The sequence below is a fragment of the Panthera leo genome, chromosome D2, assembly GCF_018350215.1.
Source record: "Panthera leo isolate Ple1 chromosome D2, P.leo_Ple1_pat1.1, whole genome shotgun sequence".
In the NCBI taxonomy this organism is placed as follows: domain Eukaryota; kingdom Metazoa; phylum Chordata; class Mammalia; order Carnivora; family Felidae; genus Panthera; species Panthera leo.
This window is the reverse complement of record NC_056689.1, coordinates 55053380-55071135: the sequence shown is the minus strand read 5'-3', so window position 1 is coordinate 55071135 and position 17756 is coordinate 55053380. Positions and strand designations below refer to the sequence as shown.

The following is a 17756-nucleotide window of genomic DNA, read 5'->3' as shown; positions in this document are numbered from 1 at the left end:
AGTGCGGGGCGCCTGGGTGGCTCAGTCGGTTGAGTGTCTGACTTTGACTAGGGTCATGATCTCTCGGCTGGTGATTTCGAGCCCCACGTCGTCAGGCTCGGGCTCGCTGCTGTCAGCGCAGAACCTGTTTCCAATCCTTTGTCCTCCTCTCTCTCTGCCCCTTGCCCGCTTCCATGCTCTCTCTCAAAAACAAATAAACGTTTAAGAAAACAGAGGGAATAAAACACACTATCCCTGCTCTCATGAAATGTATACTCTGTTAAAGGGAAACAGACAATACATATAATTAATAATGAACTAGAATAGGCCAGGTGATGGTAAGTGCTATGGAAAGAAAGTGAGCGGATGGGGTGGGGTGGGGGTGGCCATTTTAACAGAGATGATCAGAAGTCCTCACCGAGGAGGTGACATTTGGGCAAAGGCCTGAGAGAAGCTACTGGCCATGGGGATAGAGACTGGGGATAAAGGGGCCAAGGCAAAGAGGTAAATCATGAAGAAACAACATTGAAAAGAATCTCGCAATTATTTAGACATTGAGTTGGAGAATAGGATCACAACCAAAACTGTAAACATACAGAATTAAACCAAATTTGCAATGTGTTTGTCCTTTATGGTTTGAAGAGAGTCAGTTGAATTGTTCAGTTATTCTTCTTTTTATGTTTATTTTACTTATTTATTTTTTGGGGGAGAGAGAGAACGAGCTAGTGTGGGAGGGGCAGAGAGAGGGAGGCAGAGGATCCAAGGCGGGCTCTGTGCTGATAGCAGAGCCCGATGTGGGCACGACCTCACAAGCCATGAGATCATGGCCTGAGCTGTAGTCAGATATTCAACCAACCGAGCCACCCAGGTGCCTTTACCAGACGTTATGGGGGCAATTCTACGCTATCATAGTATTGGTGACTCTAGGGGTTTGAGATGGTCTCATGTTAGAGGGAAAGGAACAGCGGAGGCTGAGGACAGCAATATGCTTCATATTCCCTGATGCTCCTTGTCCCTTAGGAATGAACTGTTGCCCCCTCCTGCTACCAACGTTACCACAGTCGCAGATGTCCCCTGTCGTGGCTGCAGACTGTGCTGCCTACAAGCCCCCCCTTATTTCAGAGGCACGCGTTTCCTCTGCTGCAGGGAGTGCTGTGAGCTGATGGCTCCCTGCCAAAGGGAGCCACCTGGCCTGCGGGCAGGACCCTCCCTGGAGACAGCCACATGGGAGGGGGGTTACGAAGGCCAGACCATCTTGCCTCAAGGGGTGACAACTCTGAAGCCCCCCGTCCCAGCTCCAGAGCATCCTGTGGGATGGGCTGAGGCCTGTGTCGTGTCTGCACTGGGGAACAACTATCCTCTCGGGGTGTGCATTTCCTTCCCCTCCAACAGATGTGGATCCCACGGGCATCCCCGATCGGCTTCCTGCACACATTTCAGGATCAGCTTCCCGGGAACTCGTCCTAAGAACACACCTTGGACACTTAAGGATTCCGATTGTCTTCTAACTGCCTAACTACCTACCTAGGTCATAACCTTCGTGATGATACAGGAGACCATCCTCGACCCCTTTGTATACCCTCGGGGCTGTAGAACTCATCCTTGCACACAGGCGACTGCCCTCAGTTACAGGCTTAAGAAGCTTTCTGCTTCCATCCAGAGAGGCCAGTGAGAATCCTGAGGATGGCACAGAAGAGAATAGCTCAGGCCCACAAGTGTTCGTGCCAAACCATTTCTCTAAAAGCTGGTTTTGCTGGGGATGCAGCCAAAACCCTTCTATTCCCTGCCAGGAAGTGAAAGTCTTTTATCAGCACCTGGGAGGAAAAAGGGGTTCAACCGCTCAGGCTCAGTAGAAACAATCCTACATCGGTGAATATGGTATGAAACCCAGCTCTGAGTTGGATGTAACAATGAGAAATTTCTGTTGAATGTGTGTTTCTCAAAGAGAATAATTTAAGCGGAGGGGAGGGGAGCAGGCACTCGCTTAAAAGACATAGTAATCTTTTTTCATAAGGGTTTGTGAGCATTTGTTTACTTTCTAAAAATAAGAAAAATTTCATATTCAATGTTTAAAATTAGAGACACAATGGTTTAGTTTCTCCTCGTGTGCCAAATGATGTGATTATATTTCACCAAGATGTTTTAACTTGTACAAACCTTATGCTATTGTGGTGGTTCCTTTCAAAGTTTTCTAAGGTAGTGGGTTACTTAGTCTCAAAGGAACTAAACCTGTCTGAGCTCTATTAGAAAAGGCAGAAGAGGATCCAGCATAAAGAATTACAGCTGGAGTCTGCTTCAGACAGCTTAGGAGGAAAACATGGGGAGAGAAGAGGGAGAATTCCAGAAAAATCCAAGAAGAGCCCAACAGCTCTGAGAGGAAAATGCCCTAAATTTTAGATGTTAGAGTCTCCAGGGGCACAGTGGGTGTTTTAGTCAGTTTGGGCTGCTTATAATAAAAATACCACAGACGGGGCAGCTCAAAAAACAGAAATTAACTTCTCACAGTTCGGAGACTAGAGAGTCCAAGATCAAGGTGCTGGCCAATATGGTTCCTGGTGAAAACCCGCTTCTTGGTTTGCAGAGATGGCTGCCTTGTCACCGTGTCTTCATGTGGCAGAGAGATGGTGTCTCTAACGTCTCTTCTCAGAGGGGCCCTGATCCCGTTCGTGAGGGTTCCATTTCATGTCCTAATGGCCTCCCAAATGCGTCACCTCCAAACACCACCACACTGGGGGTTAGGACTTCAGCGTGTGAATTTTGGGGAGACACAACAATGGGTAAAAAGCAAAAGCAAACCGAAAAAGCACTGTTGACTTGTTACCTGCAGACACTGCTATGTGAATATTTGTTCTCTACTGAGAACGTCGGTTCGCATCCCTGGCTACACAGTACAACTACCTGAGTTTTTGAAATGTCAGGGACCAGTCTCCATCCCAGGCAAACAGAGGCTGATGCAACTCCTGGCTTAGGATTTCATTGTGGGCGGTCATTGTGGATAGCTGCCATCGCTACTCTCGTTTGTCTTCCTTCAGATAAAGCTCAAAAGATACGGAGACGTAGATTCCTTTCTTACTCCTTTTGATATTTGCATTTGTTAAATGAAATCACTACTTTTAATTTGTTTAATGTTTTTCTCAACATTCTGGACAACTCGGACTCGTTCCACTCAGCGCTTAGCAGGTGGCATCACGCAGGGCTTCGGGAGAAGGCACTGTCACCTTTTGAGTCATAGCTCCGCTTTGTCACCACCATGTGAGACAGTGCTCCCCAATGCCGCAAGGGCACGGGACCGCATGCTTCTCTCATATACCCAGGAGCCACCTTGGAAGTAGTACATTTCCTGGAGTTACGTGAGCCAAAAGTGGGTTATGTAATGGGACGATTTCGATTGGGCTGAAATGGCTACCCGGGACTAAACTTTAGTTCTTTTCCCACCTTCCAACAAGAAGAAAGAAAATCAGCTCTTCTACAGACAAGATAACAAAGCTCACATTTTCTCTGTACACATGAGGTAAGTGATGTTGCATCCTGATACATGAACTTATGCCTGTGTGTGTATACACGTCCACACTGCAGGGCAAGGTAAGGCAAGGCTGTGTACACGAGAAACTAGAAGTACAGGCCAGCTGTGGGCAGCCCCTAGCGCGGTGTGGGATTCTGGCTTCGGAAAAGGAATACCAGCTTCTTGGGGGCGAATCCTGACACACATGTATGTGAAATGCTGCAAAATAAAACCCCTCAGTGGTGCGGTTAACAAGCCAATTTGCCTGGGAACCACTGTAGTTCCATGAGCTGGCCAGACGGGGGAGCTTCATTTCCAATGATGGATGCCCCATACTTGGAAGTTCTAGTTGTCACCATTTGGTGTCAGTATTTTCTATCTTAAAAAAAAATCTTGGGGGCACCTGGGTGGCTCAGTCGGTTAAGTGTCTGACTTATCCTGACAGCTCAGGTAATGATCTCACAGTCCGTGAGTTCAAGCCCCGCATCAGGTTCTGCGCCGACAGCTCGGAGCCTGGAGCCTGTTTCAGATGCTGTGTCTACCTCTCCCCTACTTGCACTCTGCCTCTCTCTCTCAAAAATGAAATAAAAACATAAAAAAAATTTTTTTAATCTTGGTAAAAATTAAAGTTCCTGTTGAAGAAAGTCTGGAGCATTTGGTTGTGAATAAATTACTTTATGGAAAAAATGTTTAATATTCCTCCTGTGGGTATTCAACCTTGCCAGCACAGGAGGGCAATGGTGGTGCAGGGGAGGGGGGAGTGGGAACTTGAATGCTCATCCCCACCACCGCCCTCTGAGATGCAGCCTCCATTTGGGATGGAGATTGGTCCCTGACATTTTAAAAACTCAGGTAGTTGTACTGTGTAGCTAGGAATGTGAACCAGAGTTCTCAGTGGAGAACAAATTGTTATGTATCTATTTTTTTTAATGTTTATTTATTTTGAGAGAGAGAGAGAGACAGAACATGAGCAGGTGAGGGGCAGAGAGAGAAGGAGACACAGAATCCCAAGCAGGCTCCAGGCTCTGAGTTGTTAGCACAGAACCCCACACAGGGCTCGAATTCATGAGCTGTGAGACCATGACCTGAGCCGAAGTCAGATGCTAGCCTACTGAGCCATCCAGGCACCCCAAGAACAAATATTTATGTAGAAATGTTTGCGTGTACCAAGCAAACAGTGTTTTTGGCTTTGCTTTTCTTTTTGCCCATTGGTATGGACTGAATATTTGTATTTTCCTGAAATTCACCCCTTCATTTCCTGCTTGGTAATTTTTTTCCTCTGTGCTCAGAAAGGGCAGCATCTTCTTTATCTGCAAAGGCCAGCACAGGATTACACCATTCATTCATCGGATCAATAGATTTTTAAGGATCAGCATTGTGTAACACGGGTCCCTCCTTTTCCAGAGCTTAGAGATTCTAGACGGCAGCACAAATGGGGTAGAGGAGGCTGCCGGAGGCTGAAGTTCTGTAGGGAAAGAGGCAGGTTCTGGCTTTGAGCCTGGCTTTGCCACTTAGCAGCTGTGTGACCTTGGGCAAGAAACTTAACTTCTCTGAGCCACAGTCTCCTCATACATAAAACAGGCATGTTATAAAATTTCTCCTTTACCATGAAAGTTAGGTGTTACTTGCACTCACGGGTACTAACTGAATGTCTACTTAGTGTGTAGACAGGGGCTGCTCCGGCCTTGGCCTCCTCCAACTTTTGGGCCGTGCAACAGCATAGGGCTTGGAGCCGAGTCTAGGTTCACTATCCACCCCTGGTGACCAGTAATTGGCTGAAATCCTCCATATGTGCATTTAAATTTGTATAAACATTGCCCAACTGCAAATTGCTCCCCTTTGAGGATATGCTAATTCACACTTGGATTATACAACAGAAAGGTGGGAACGAACCCGTGTCCTCACCCTCTTAACACCCAGTACGTTATCAGACTTTGGGATCTTTGCCAATCTGACATGTGGCAAAGGCATCTCAGTGAAGTTTTCATTTGCATTTCCCTTGATATGAGTGAGTTTGTGCGTCTTTCCATCTCCCGAAGGGCTCTATTTCTGCAAACCATCCATTTCTATCTTTTGCCTATTTTCCCACTGGGCGTGTTGTGTCTTTCTTAGTGGTTTCTGGGATTTGGTTCCCTATTACAAAATTAGCCCTTTTTCTGCATATAGGTTGCAAGTTCTTGCCCCAATTTGTCCTCTGACCTTTGATTTGGTGAATGGTGGTGATGGTGGTGTTTTTTAAACATACGATTTTTTTTTTTTTAAATGTAGCCAATAGATTGATTGTCTCTTTCATGACTTCCATGCTTTGTGCCAGACTTGGAAAGCACCTTCCCATTCTGAGACTCTGAGATGAAAACAAAATCTGTGTCCTCCTTTAGTTTTCTTTAATGATTTTATTTTCATGGTTACATCTTTAATCTGCTTGGAATTTATTTTTGTGTACAAAGTGAAGTACTGGATCCAAGTTTCTTTCCCCACACAAGTAACTTCCTAGTTGTCCTAGATTCTTTTATTAAATAATCCATATTTTCTCCACTGATTTCAAACCTACTTAAGTTTTGAAAGAAGGTCAGAGACTTCTAAATTTGTCAGCAGGAGGATGTCCAAGCTGCAAAACTTTGGACTAGGTTTGTAGCTCTTTCTGAGTTGTGCCTCTCGTCATTTGGAAAACGAAATGCAGGTGCATTGTTCTGAAAATGTAGTTCAACAACCAACTGTGTGGGAGAGTGGAAAAAACATGGGCTCCCAGGACAGAAAACCTGACTTTACTTCTTCTGGTGAGTAATTGTGGGCCAGTCACTTAACTGCTCTGTGCCTCAGTTTTGTCCTCTGTAAAATGGACCTAATAATAGCATCTATGTCATACCGTATTGTGAAGTTCAAGTGCATTAATATATGTGAAAGAGCTTTATAAACTACAAAGGTCTCTGGGCACATTTTTGAAGTTTTACAAGTTGGTACAGCATTGCCGGTTAACTTAGGCAATACAATTCTAGATTTTTAAATTTATTAACTTTCTGGAAATCCTTCCAACTTCTTTGGAGATGGTTAGCTTCTTTCTCCTTGCTGATGAGTGTTCTGGGTTTGCTGATTTTTTGCTTATTTGTCTATTTTCTGACAGCATCGGAGTGGAGGAAGGAAGGGAAGACTGGGAAGTTAGATCACCCATTGGGTTTTGAGGGAGGAGGTGAATCAGCAAGTGGGGGGAGGGGACGGATTTGGTGGAAGGAGGGAAAACCAGAGGGAGAGTGAACAAGCTAATTTACGAGCTCATCTTGTAAATATAATTATTTCCTAGGAAATGTTAAAATTTGCTGTTTTTTTAAATTTGCAGTAAAGTTTTGTGGGTGGTACAGAATGAAGGCTGAATGTTAGGCAGTGGAATGCTGGGTCAGAGTCCCTTGTCTTCTTAACGTCCCCAGCTTCCTCATCTCTGAAGCGGCGACACTCATAAAAATGCAGCCCCTATGCTCACATGAGACCAGACTGGGGGCTGGAATAGGCAACTGAGGAAAAAGCGTAAATCTCATGACGGTGACTTGAGTGCCCCCACGGAATGCAATCTGCTTCCTCTGCACGCAATCCTGCTGGAGACAGGTGCACCTGGAGGCCCAGCAACCAACCTTCCCTGTTCCCTGTCCCCACTTTGAAGCCAGCAGAAGTCTGGGCAGAGGAAGATGCCACTGCTCTCGTGCCAAGTTTGCAAGAAAGGACATGGGACAATGACTTCATTGTCACAAGGGGAAGAGAGATTGCCCTGGAGGACAAGGGGTGGGGACACTGGTGGGGACTTGGCGGGGGTTTCGGGGGGATTGTCCGTGAGACCAGCGGCAGAAGGACCAGGAGAGAATGAAACTACCATTTGGGCTGCAGGTGCGGGGCACTTTGTGAAGAGCAACGTGACTGTGATTTGATTTGTTCGAACCCAAGAAACCTGTTCTACAGAGTTCTCTCAGCCGTAAACCTGGCTTGACCTGCTCTGATGATCAGTTCCTGGTGGCTAAGGCGATCACAATCCCCACCTCTTCCACATACCTGTTACAGACGCTTTCAGCCCCAGGGGAAAGGCAACTTCAAAATTCCTTCCATGTTTAGCACATCTTAAGCGTATTTTGTTAAGTTCTAAACATTTGAAAACAGTCCCCCAACACACTCCCTTCATCAGTTGGCCCAGGTGCCGTAAGGAATTACAATATTTTCTCTGTGTCAGTCGTTGTAAATGAGTGAATTCTCAGGAAGTGTATTGGAGACCACCACAGGAGGTTTGCACTTTCTTGTGAGGTCACATTATTAAATTTTCACCTTGAATTTCTGGTTAATCCTATACCAGCCTATAGAACGTGTCTGTGTGTGTGTGTGCTCTCGTTAACAAAAACCCTCCAGCAGGGCAGGCTCTGTGGGCACACACATGGCTGGTGCAGTCACCAAGGGCCCCACCCTCAGAGGAGTCCTGTCCTTGGTTCAATGTTCCCCCACCAGTGTCTTAACATTCTTTTTTTTTCTTTTTTCTTTTTTCATGTTTATTTATTTTTGAGAGAGAGAGAGAGAGAGAGAGCGAGCAGGGGAGGGGCAGAGAGAAGGAGACACAGAATCCAAAGCAGGCTCCAGGCTCTGAGCTGTCACCACAGAACCCAATGTGGGACTCGAACTCAGGAACTATGAGATCATGACTTGAGCCAAAGTTGGATGCTTAACCGACGGAGCCACCCAGGCATCCCCCAGTGTCTTGAAATTCTTAATAACTTTTTAACAAGGAGCCTCACGTTTTCAGTTTGCACTGGATCCCACAAAATGTATAGCCAGTCCTGCTCACTATGAGATATTGGACCTTGTTCAAAAGGGCAAAGAAGTTGTTTTTTTTTTAATGTTTAGTTTGGTAGTTATCAGTATTTTATTTTATTTTTTTTTTTTTAATGCCTGCCACTCAGGTATGTAGAAGATTACATGTCGATATTTGTAGGGAAAAATACTTCCTCATGCCAATATATAGACAAAGGTATGAATCTCAAATAAACAGCAGTAAATAAATAGTTATGAAAGGGAAAAAGAGCTATAGTTGAATTAATTTCTTTGGTTCAGGAGCATTAATTCTCACCGCGTCATCCCCTCTATTTAGAGGAAGTGAGAGAGAAATAGAGGCTGAACAGAGAAGGTCAAAGGTGTAGCCAAGAGAGCGGAAGCAAGGGTGGGAGAATGAAGTGAATCAAGTATTGAGCCCAAGAGTCTTCTTTCGATGCAAAAAAAGCAATTTGCATGGTCACCCCTTCTGATGTGTGCATTATCTGATGATATTGGCTTCTCAGGGACACAGACTTGTGCGCTCTCTTCACTGTGTGGTTTAGAAATTTTGGCGTGTCTGTATTTGCTTTGCAGCCGATGAGCAACCTCATCTTGGTGATCTCTGAACCCAAAGAAAAACAGCTGTCCAGTGGCTTTGACACTTATCTATGTGCTTAGAGGGGCCCTACCGTTTTGCCTGAACCTGTGATAATAAAGTGAAAAAATAAGCCTCTTTTCTTACACTCTGCAAATACATACATTTCTCCCTCGGTTCTCAGCATTACTATATTATTATTATTATTTTTTGGCCCTAGCCGTTTCTTCCACCAAGTTTTCTCTTAAACGGGTATGGGTTCACCCATGAAATGATTCTGTTGCTTTAAGAGAGAAAAAAATGTCACACTTGGTTGGTCTGAAAATGTAACACCTGGCACCCATATTTAGAAATGTTGAGACACACACACACACACCAGCCTTTAGCACTGAAGTGTGCAAAACATCACAGGAAGCTCATTGAGTTCAATCATTTATTTGTAAGTTGGTTGTTTGGAACTTGAAAGCTTTGGAACTTTTCCCAAAGAGGCAAAGCTATAAATGGGGCTTTGGTCCCCAGGCTCAAAAGACTGTTGCAGAAATGTCTACCGTGGCGATGAAAACAGATAACGATTTTGTGGCAATACAAAAATTGAGCCCGAGAGAAAAGCTAAAGAAACTTGTTTCCTTTGAGTGCTTACACTTGAAGAGGAATGGATTTCCTCTAAGGAGGTGGCAGGGGCAGCTGGAGGTTTCCGAGGTGGCTGTGGGGCATTCTGATGGCCCAGACTCTTTGTATACTCACTTTAAAGCCTGGGTGTTCTTCATCCTCCATGCAAAGGTGTACCACAGAGTGATTTCGTGTGACTCACATGTTTGAGTTCTATTTTGGGCTCAGAATGGAAAGGAAAGCAAGAGAGGAGGGGAAATTTTCTTCAGGGATCTGGAGTTTTGGAAAAGGAGGGCAAATGAAACTGGGTGACCTTGCGGTGCCATAGCTCATGCTGTTCCCTTGGGAGAGAAAGTCCCTCACCACACAAGCTTCTTGTTTGTATGGAAAGCTCCAGCTCACAGGTCCTCTTCTCTCGGGAGCTGCCCCTGGTTTCCTAACTCTCCACTAGTACAGCTTCTCTCTGTCTCTCTCTGTCTCTCTCTCTCTCTCTCTCTCTGAAAGCACACTTCACCTTGTTTGTAATTGTTTGTATGTTTCCCCCACTTGATTAGGAACACTTCAAAGAAAAAATAATTTGAATTCATTTAAGAAAATCTCAGGAACCTACACAAGAATGTGTTTCATTTGTATATGTTGGGGCAAGCTGTGAACAGTAAAAAATCAGACTAGGGAAAGATAATGGGGACATCGTGTCACCAAAGGGGAAGATTGAAGACTGTGGGGAAGAGGTCTCAGGTCAGAACCTACCCATCTCTCCCCACTTACCAGGAGTTTCACTAGTCCAGAACCTCTTGTCCTCTTGTCCAAGATGAATGGAAGAAGGAGACCTTGAGGAGGGTTAGGGGACCTAGATACTAAGAGTAAGCTGCTGCTTTACAAGCTATGGTGGCTATATTGTGAGGTTTCTCTGGTAGCCATTCTCCCTTCCAATGACAGCCCCTGACTTTCACGTGGGGATCAGGGGTCGGTCTTTGAACTAACTCCAAGATAGAGGACAGGGTATCACTTTCCCCTTGGCCTTGGTGTTGGCTTCAAGGATGTGACCAAAATACACAATCAGGATGGATCTCACACTTCTGAGGATGCTGTCACCACCCTGTTGTTCTTGAACCTGAGGTTGGGGCAGCTAGAGTGACGGTGTGTTGGTGAATGTTTAATAATTACCTTCCAAACAAAAGCTCAACCAGTCCTGATTTATAGTGTTTGCCAACTCCTGCGGTGTAAATACTTCCACCATGACTGATTTCAAGCTCCAACACAGTGTGGCTGAAGATGGAGCTGGGAATGGATATATAGTGGCAAAAAATAAAATAAAATAAAATAAAATAAAATAAAATAAAATAAAATAAAAGATAAATACCTTAGATGTGAGTAAACTCAAGAATGTAGATATTAGCAAAATGTAGTAACATAACCAGGAAGAGAGGAGATGAGTTTTGAATACCTATTACGTTGGTTTTATATATAACTTATTTAATTATAGGCTTATATATTTGTTTTTCAAATAATGGCTATATTAACAATAGGTTCACAACATTTCTGAAAGCTTAGTTGTCTTCCAAGAGCTGGTATGAGCTAGATCCAGCAACCCACTGAGCCAGAGCTACCTGGTCACCTTGGAAGAAAGAATTAGGCAAGAGGGTCGGAGAGTGTGACAATCAGCCCTAACCATAGTGTTTGGGCCTTGAAATCTGTAGCTTGCTTAGCCCAAGACAGTTGGGTAAATCAACAATTTCCTTTCTTACTTAATCCAGCCTGAGTTGGGTTTTCTGTTACTTGTAATTGAAATAGTCCTACATGAGACACAATTTTTTTTTTGTATTTGCATACTTCACATTTATAATTCAAGTAAGACTGACTTACAGTATATAGTGGGTTGAATGGTAGCCCTCCAAAAGATATGTATGTCTATGCCCTACCCCTTGGAACCTGTGAACCTTTTCCCAAAAAGGTCTTTGCAGTTGAAATTAAATTTAAGATCTTGACATGAGATCATCTTGGGTTAACTGGATGGGCCCCCAACCCAATGACAAGTGTTCTTATCAGGGACACCCAGAGGAGAGACCTGGCGAGAAGTAAGAAGGCCACATGAAGACAGAGGCAGAGATTTGAGTTACGCAGCCAGAAACCAAGGTTCCAAAGAACCTCGTGGAGCCACGAAGAGCTGGAAGAAGCAAAGAAGGATATACCCCCAGAGACTTCGGAGGAAGCACAGCCCTGCTCACACCTTGATTTTGAACTGTGGGCTCCAGAACGCGAGAGAATAAGTTTCTGTTGTTTTAAGCCACCAAATGGGTGATAATTTGTTACAGAAACTCTAGGAAGCTAATACAAGGTAGCAATATTTTACCTGCTTGACAAACATCTTTTCCATCTTTATCCTAGTTCTAAGTGGAACAAAGATCCATTGTAGAATTTAGGGACATTTTTGAAGCGGATGCAATGATCGCCAGAGATAATCATATGCCAGTCTGTTCTGTTTGTATGCGTGTAATTATAAAACCTGAATCATGCTGTATGGACAGTTTCAGGTCACAATTTTATTTATTCATTTCTTTTTTTGCCAATGCATTATGAAGATTTTCTTGTATCATTGTAACTTACTTGAAAATAGTGCTTTTAGTGGCTACAGAACATCCTATTTTATGGACATATCATAATGTATGATGTTACTACATTATTGTTAGATGAGTATACAATTCCTAATCCTGCACTATTATAAATAACTCTCCACTTGGGAAAATTTTCTAAAATTTTATTTTATTCTTTTGAGCATGTCAACATTTTAAGAATCCTGATGCACATGACCAAGTTGTCTTCTGAGAGGTTTCTTTCAATCTGGAGCCCTGTCAGCCGCAAGAGTACCCATTTAACAATGCCTTTGACAAACCTGAAGCCAATCACTTTTTAAAAGCTGAACCAATCTGATAGGTTAAAAGAAAATGGTACTTGCACTTGCTTTAATTCGTTTCTTTGCTTTAGTGAGATCGCCAGCTTCCTCATCAGCCACTTGCACCCTTCCTTTTGTGAGTTGACTTTTTGTGCTCTCTGCTCACTTTTCTATTGGGGGATCAGCCATTTACTTATTGATTTGAAAGATCTCTTTAGTGCTGTTACAGAATATTTAGGAAGATTTCTTTATAGAACGTCGCTTTCTATAAATATTTGTTACATTTTACACGAGGGCCCTCTGACTTACAAAAGAGCAAAATGTTGAAATCACATGAGACAAGAAGTCACTCTCTGGGAGGATGATAGTGATCTAACTGCACTTTTTCATTCTGACTTCAGGCTGGCACACGCATGCTTGGATGTTTCTAGTTTCTAAAAAGGGAATTGGAATTCTTCCATTCAGGTAACCTGCAGTTGGAGTTTTAAGCCATTTTGCTCTGGGGACAAAATTTTTAGGTTAAATAAATAGAATAAATAAATAGAAAGGCACTATACATTTTTTCGTAAGCAATCTGATTCCTTGCTCTGATTCAATATGTCTTGACCACAGACATTGTTGACTTTGCAAAACAGAACACGCCGTTCATTGGTTGGGAGTAAGGAGATCTTAGTTCTTTCTGCTATTGCTTTTTTTCTGGTTTGGGGTCTTTCTCTAAAATGGACTTTTGCAAGTCATTTCACCCTCTGGTCCTTGATTTCCACATCTTAGCGTTGCTAGGTAAAATATAGGACATGATGCAATATTTGGGACATGCTTTTACTAAGGAAGTATCTGTTGGTTATCTAAAATTTATCTGGGAATTCTATATTTTTACTTGCTAAATCTGGTAACTCGCTGTGTAAGGCCTATTCCAGACCAGACAAATTATGGTTGAAATGTAATCCAATTTCAAGGCACCTTGCAGTCTGGGTAATCTGGGCCCTATCCTGCAGTTGGATACCGTCATCCAGAGAAACTGTTCCAGGGATAGCAGTAAAGGAAATGTTGGTGAGCCACGGGGAGGCCAGGGATCTATTTGGAGATAGATAAGACTTGAAACTGGGATCGGAGAAACAATATGGAAGCGACTATAGAAGTGGTAACCACTGATCTTTTTACTCTCTCCACCAATTTGCCTTTTCCAGAATGTTACATAGTTGCAACCATACAGCGTGTAGCCTTTTCAGATCGGTTTCTTTCGCTTAGTAATCTGAGGTCCCTCCATGCCTTTTCAGAGCTTGATAGTATTTAAAAATTAAAAATGCATGTTTTATTACTAAAAGTAGTAAGTGGAACTTGAGAATTCTTTGCAGTTATTACCATTCTTAGAATATATTTTATTGAGCGTATACAGAGGACTGCGTTCAAAAGTCAAGATAATCCTCTTCTCTGTGATGTTACCTTTCATTCATTTGTTTCTGTTTATTTCCATATGTAAGGTTTGCCTTTTTTAAAAATTTTTGCCTTAATTTTGTTTTTAAGATATGTCAAATCTAGTTTAAACGTCAAAACTCCAGGGGCGCCTGGATGGTTCAGTCGGTTAAGCATCCAACTTCAGCTCAGGTCATGATCTCACAGTTCGTGAGTTTGAGCCCCACTTTGGGCTCCGAGCTGACAGCTCAGAGCCTGGAGCCTGCTTTGGATTCTGTGTCTCCCTCTCCCTCTGCCCCTCCCCTGCTCACACTCTGTCTCTGTCTCTCAAAAATAAACAAACATTAAAAAAAAAAAAAAGGTCAAAACTCCATAAAAAGATCCAGAGAATCTATATCCAACCTTATCACTTCTGCTCTGTTTTCATCTCCCTTTTGCCTCCTGTTGGTAACTATTTTCATTAGCTGCTGGTTTTATCCTTCCCATGTTTGTTTATTTTTTCAGAGTAAGTGTGTGTGTATAAACTTCCTCTACCTTCTTGTTTAAAAAAAAAATAGCTGTCTACTCTATTACCAAATCCTGGAATTCACACCTTTTTGTATGGTTACACTGAACTCCTCTATAAAGATGGGCCAAAATTTCTTTAACCAGACAGACCCCATTGATAGCCATTTAGGTTTCCCAATCTTCTGCTGCAAAAAAACAAAAAACAAACAAGCAAAAACTTATAATAAATAACTGTGTGGAGACATTGCATGTGCATGTGTGTGCATGTGTGTGTATCTGCAGGGTAAGGTCCTAAAAGTGAGGTGGCTGAGCCAGAAGGTAAATTCATGCAATTTTGTTAGGGATGGCCAGTGGCGCTCCATGAGGACTGTACTGTGTTGTAAGCAAAGGGTGTCTGTGTCCTCAGAGCTCCCTAGCATCAGACTTTTGGATTTTGGCCAATCTGATATGTGAGATATTCACTATCGTGGTGATAGTCTTTCTTTTAATAGGAGTGTGGTTGAGCATCTTTTCATCCATTCAAAGACCTCTTACCTTTCATGGTCATGGGTTTTGGCCACTTTTTGTGTTGGATTTTATTTTTTTCATCTCAATTTTAGGAGCTTTTTACCTATTAGAGATACATATCTCTATTTGCTCTGTACATAGTACTAATATTATCTTTAGACATCTCTGTATTTGTTATCTATGATACATTATCCAACACTTTATTCCCAATTTGTCCTTTGTCTTTTGATGCTGCTTATGATGGTTTTTATGCTGTGAAAAAGTTTCTTTATGTTTCTCAGGCCAAATTTATCAACTTTTTCTTTTATTACCTCTGGATTTTAAGTGATAGAGAAGGTTGTCAAATTTAACTATATTTTCTTCCTTCTTACACTTAGCTCTATGTTTTTGGTAAATGGTTTGAGGTTTGAATCTAGTTTTATCTTCTGGCATCATATTGAATTTATATATTAAGTTGGAGATAATGGAAACCCGCATGATATTGAGTCATACCCACAAACATGGAATGTCTCCCCATTTGCTCAAGTCTGCTTTTGTTTTGCAGCCCTTTAAATCCAGGTGGACTGCCTGGGTAGGAAGACTAGGAACTAGTAAAGCTTCACTCAACAGAAGATAACAGAAAATTGTAATCAATCAGAGCATCTGCTACCAAGGACTTCTGGCCTCCAGGACCTCGACCCCTAGAGGCAGTGAGCCTTACCTTGGCTCTCCGCATCTCTGACACTCCCATTCCTTGGAGAGAGCACTCCACACCCTCTACCCTTGCCTATTCTCTGGCTTCATCATGGCCCTGACTGATGGGAACAATCTGGCCTCCTAGTTGCCTCCCACCCTGCTCCTGGCTCGTGGTTGGACTGTGTGACTGATGTGGAGAAAAGAGTTTGAAAACCCCCAAAGGGATGCTCACCTGCCCAGAAGTTGTGAGGAATAAGATGGTTCCTAGGCAGAGACTCAGTTGCAGAGGAGCATGAATGACATTCGTACTTGGTTCTAGAAGAAGGCGAAAGCCTCTGTAGTCCTTAAGAAGAATCATCAGCTGGGAACGTGGGCTGGGAATGAGAATGAGGGTGGATCTGGCTACAAAGAAGCAGTAGGAGGCTGAGTGGTTATCCAGCAAGGGCCCAGGCTGGCATGAGAGCAGGGTGACAGTACACATGCTACAAAGAATCTTGTCGTCAGATTGGCTCTGAGGGCTGGAGGCAAGGGAAGAGGTGATGGCACATTGACCAAGAGTTGTCCATCCTGACAATAGGCTACTCTAATGTTCCTTCCAACCGGGGACTTGGACTGATACAAGAGTGAAGGCTATTATCATCCAAGCTATTCTCCTAGTAATACAGATGTTGCATTCCTGGCCCATTTGACATACAGAATTCTGAGTTTACCGAATAGGTAAAATAGGGAGCAGACTGGTCTCACCGAAAGCGAGCCTTGGGCTGAAAAGAGCCTTTGCCCATTTGCTCAAGTCACAGATGTGTTCTCTTCTTCCTTTCTGACCCTGCTCCCCGCAAAGGAGGGGAACAGACTGTCAGCATCTGCCACACTTCCTTTTCTCTCTCTTCCTTTTCTGGCCTCTTTTGCTGTTTTCTCCCACTTGCTTTCTGTGTGCCAGGCTTCCTCCCTTAGCTTTCCCCCCAAACCTTCTTCCATCTGGGCCCTTAACTAACATTCGCAAGTTAACTAGGCATAGGTCTGACCAACAGCTACTTTGGCCTGCAGTGTCAGAAAGCTACCAGGACCACTGTTCCTACAAGACACCCACCCCACTCCAGCCCAACAAAGAGGGCCAGCACAAGAGAGGAAAAAAGACGGAATGGTTTGGGTGTTTGGGGCCTGGCTTAGGGGGCAGGAAGACTAGATGGCCCTAGGTAAGTAATATCACCTTTCTGAGGCTCAGACTTCACATCATAAATGGGAATGATAAACAGTAGCCCCCTCCTAGCTGCTGTGAGGCTGACCATCATGGAAGTAGGTTACGGCTAGAACCGCAGAACCATAGTGCCAACATCACCCCTTGCCTACTCTGGCGGTGTGTCTAAACCAGCCCTGGCAGGGGAAAAGCCATCAGCAGGTGGGTGGCAGAGCAGAGTAGCTGAACTTTCCGTTCCAGTGAAGACTTGGACTACTTCCAAGGCTCTGTAAAGTGCCACAACCATCTAGTGCGTCATTGGGAAGCAATCTGGCAAAGACCATCAGAAGCTTCTCTTCTGGACACCATGAGGGTGTTGCGATTGGTGTAATCTAACTTCTGTGCACATGAGCCAGTGTTCAGATACCAAGAAGGAGTCTGAGCTCTCCTTGAATCCGCTTTCTGTCCTCGGAAGATGAGCTGAGGTCAGGGAGACTAAGTGATTCACCCAAGGTCAAGCATAAGTGATTCACCCAAGGTCAAGGTCTGTGATCTTCTTTAACTTGCCTTTCTTGCCCAAATTATTTTGTTATTTATCCATACTTATGCAATTGTACTTCACTCATTTTCACTGTTGAATAGTACTCCATTGCATCCATAGACCACAATTAATTTATTCATTTTCCCATTGATCGGCAATTGTGTTATTTCCACTGTTTTTGAATTTTCTATTAAAAATGGTGCTTCTGTGACAATTCTTGCATGTGACCTTGGTGTACATGGTATATTCGTACTATTTCATCATGTCTATGATCTAAATTGCTTTGGTGATACCAAAGTGTTCCCAGAGTGATTGCACCCACTTGTATTTTTATCAACAGTGTGTTAGAGTTCCAAATTTTCTTTAAGGTTGGTTGGGACTATCCATTTTTCATCTGTTCATCTAGTGATTAAAACTCATATGCACTGTGCTGTGCAAGTCACAACTGTTTATTATGCTATGTTGTTCTCCGTGTGCTGTGGAAACCATGTGTGGCCTCATTCTTTTCACAAGTAATCAGCTAAGACTTGGTATCCTCAATTTCCATGTTTTCACTGATCTTCTGCGTAAGCTGGTTGCAGC

At 43.4% G+C, this 17756-nt stretch overlaps 1 long non-coding RNA gene across 1 annotated transcript; it reads left to right on the top strand.

Moving 5' to 3' along the window:
* The first annotated feature begins 12450 nt into the window (after nt 1–12450).
* LOC122202211 lies at nt 12451–15599 on the top strand. Its single transcript, XR_006194527.1, has 3 exons — nt 12451–12493; nt 12759–12822; nt 15329–15599. It is a non-coding gene; the product is annotated as an uncharacterized LOC122202211 (long non-coding RNA).
* Nucleotides 15600–17756: the final 2157 nt, after the last annotated feature.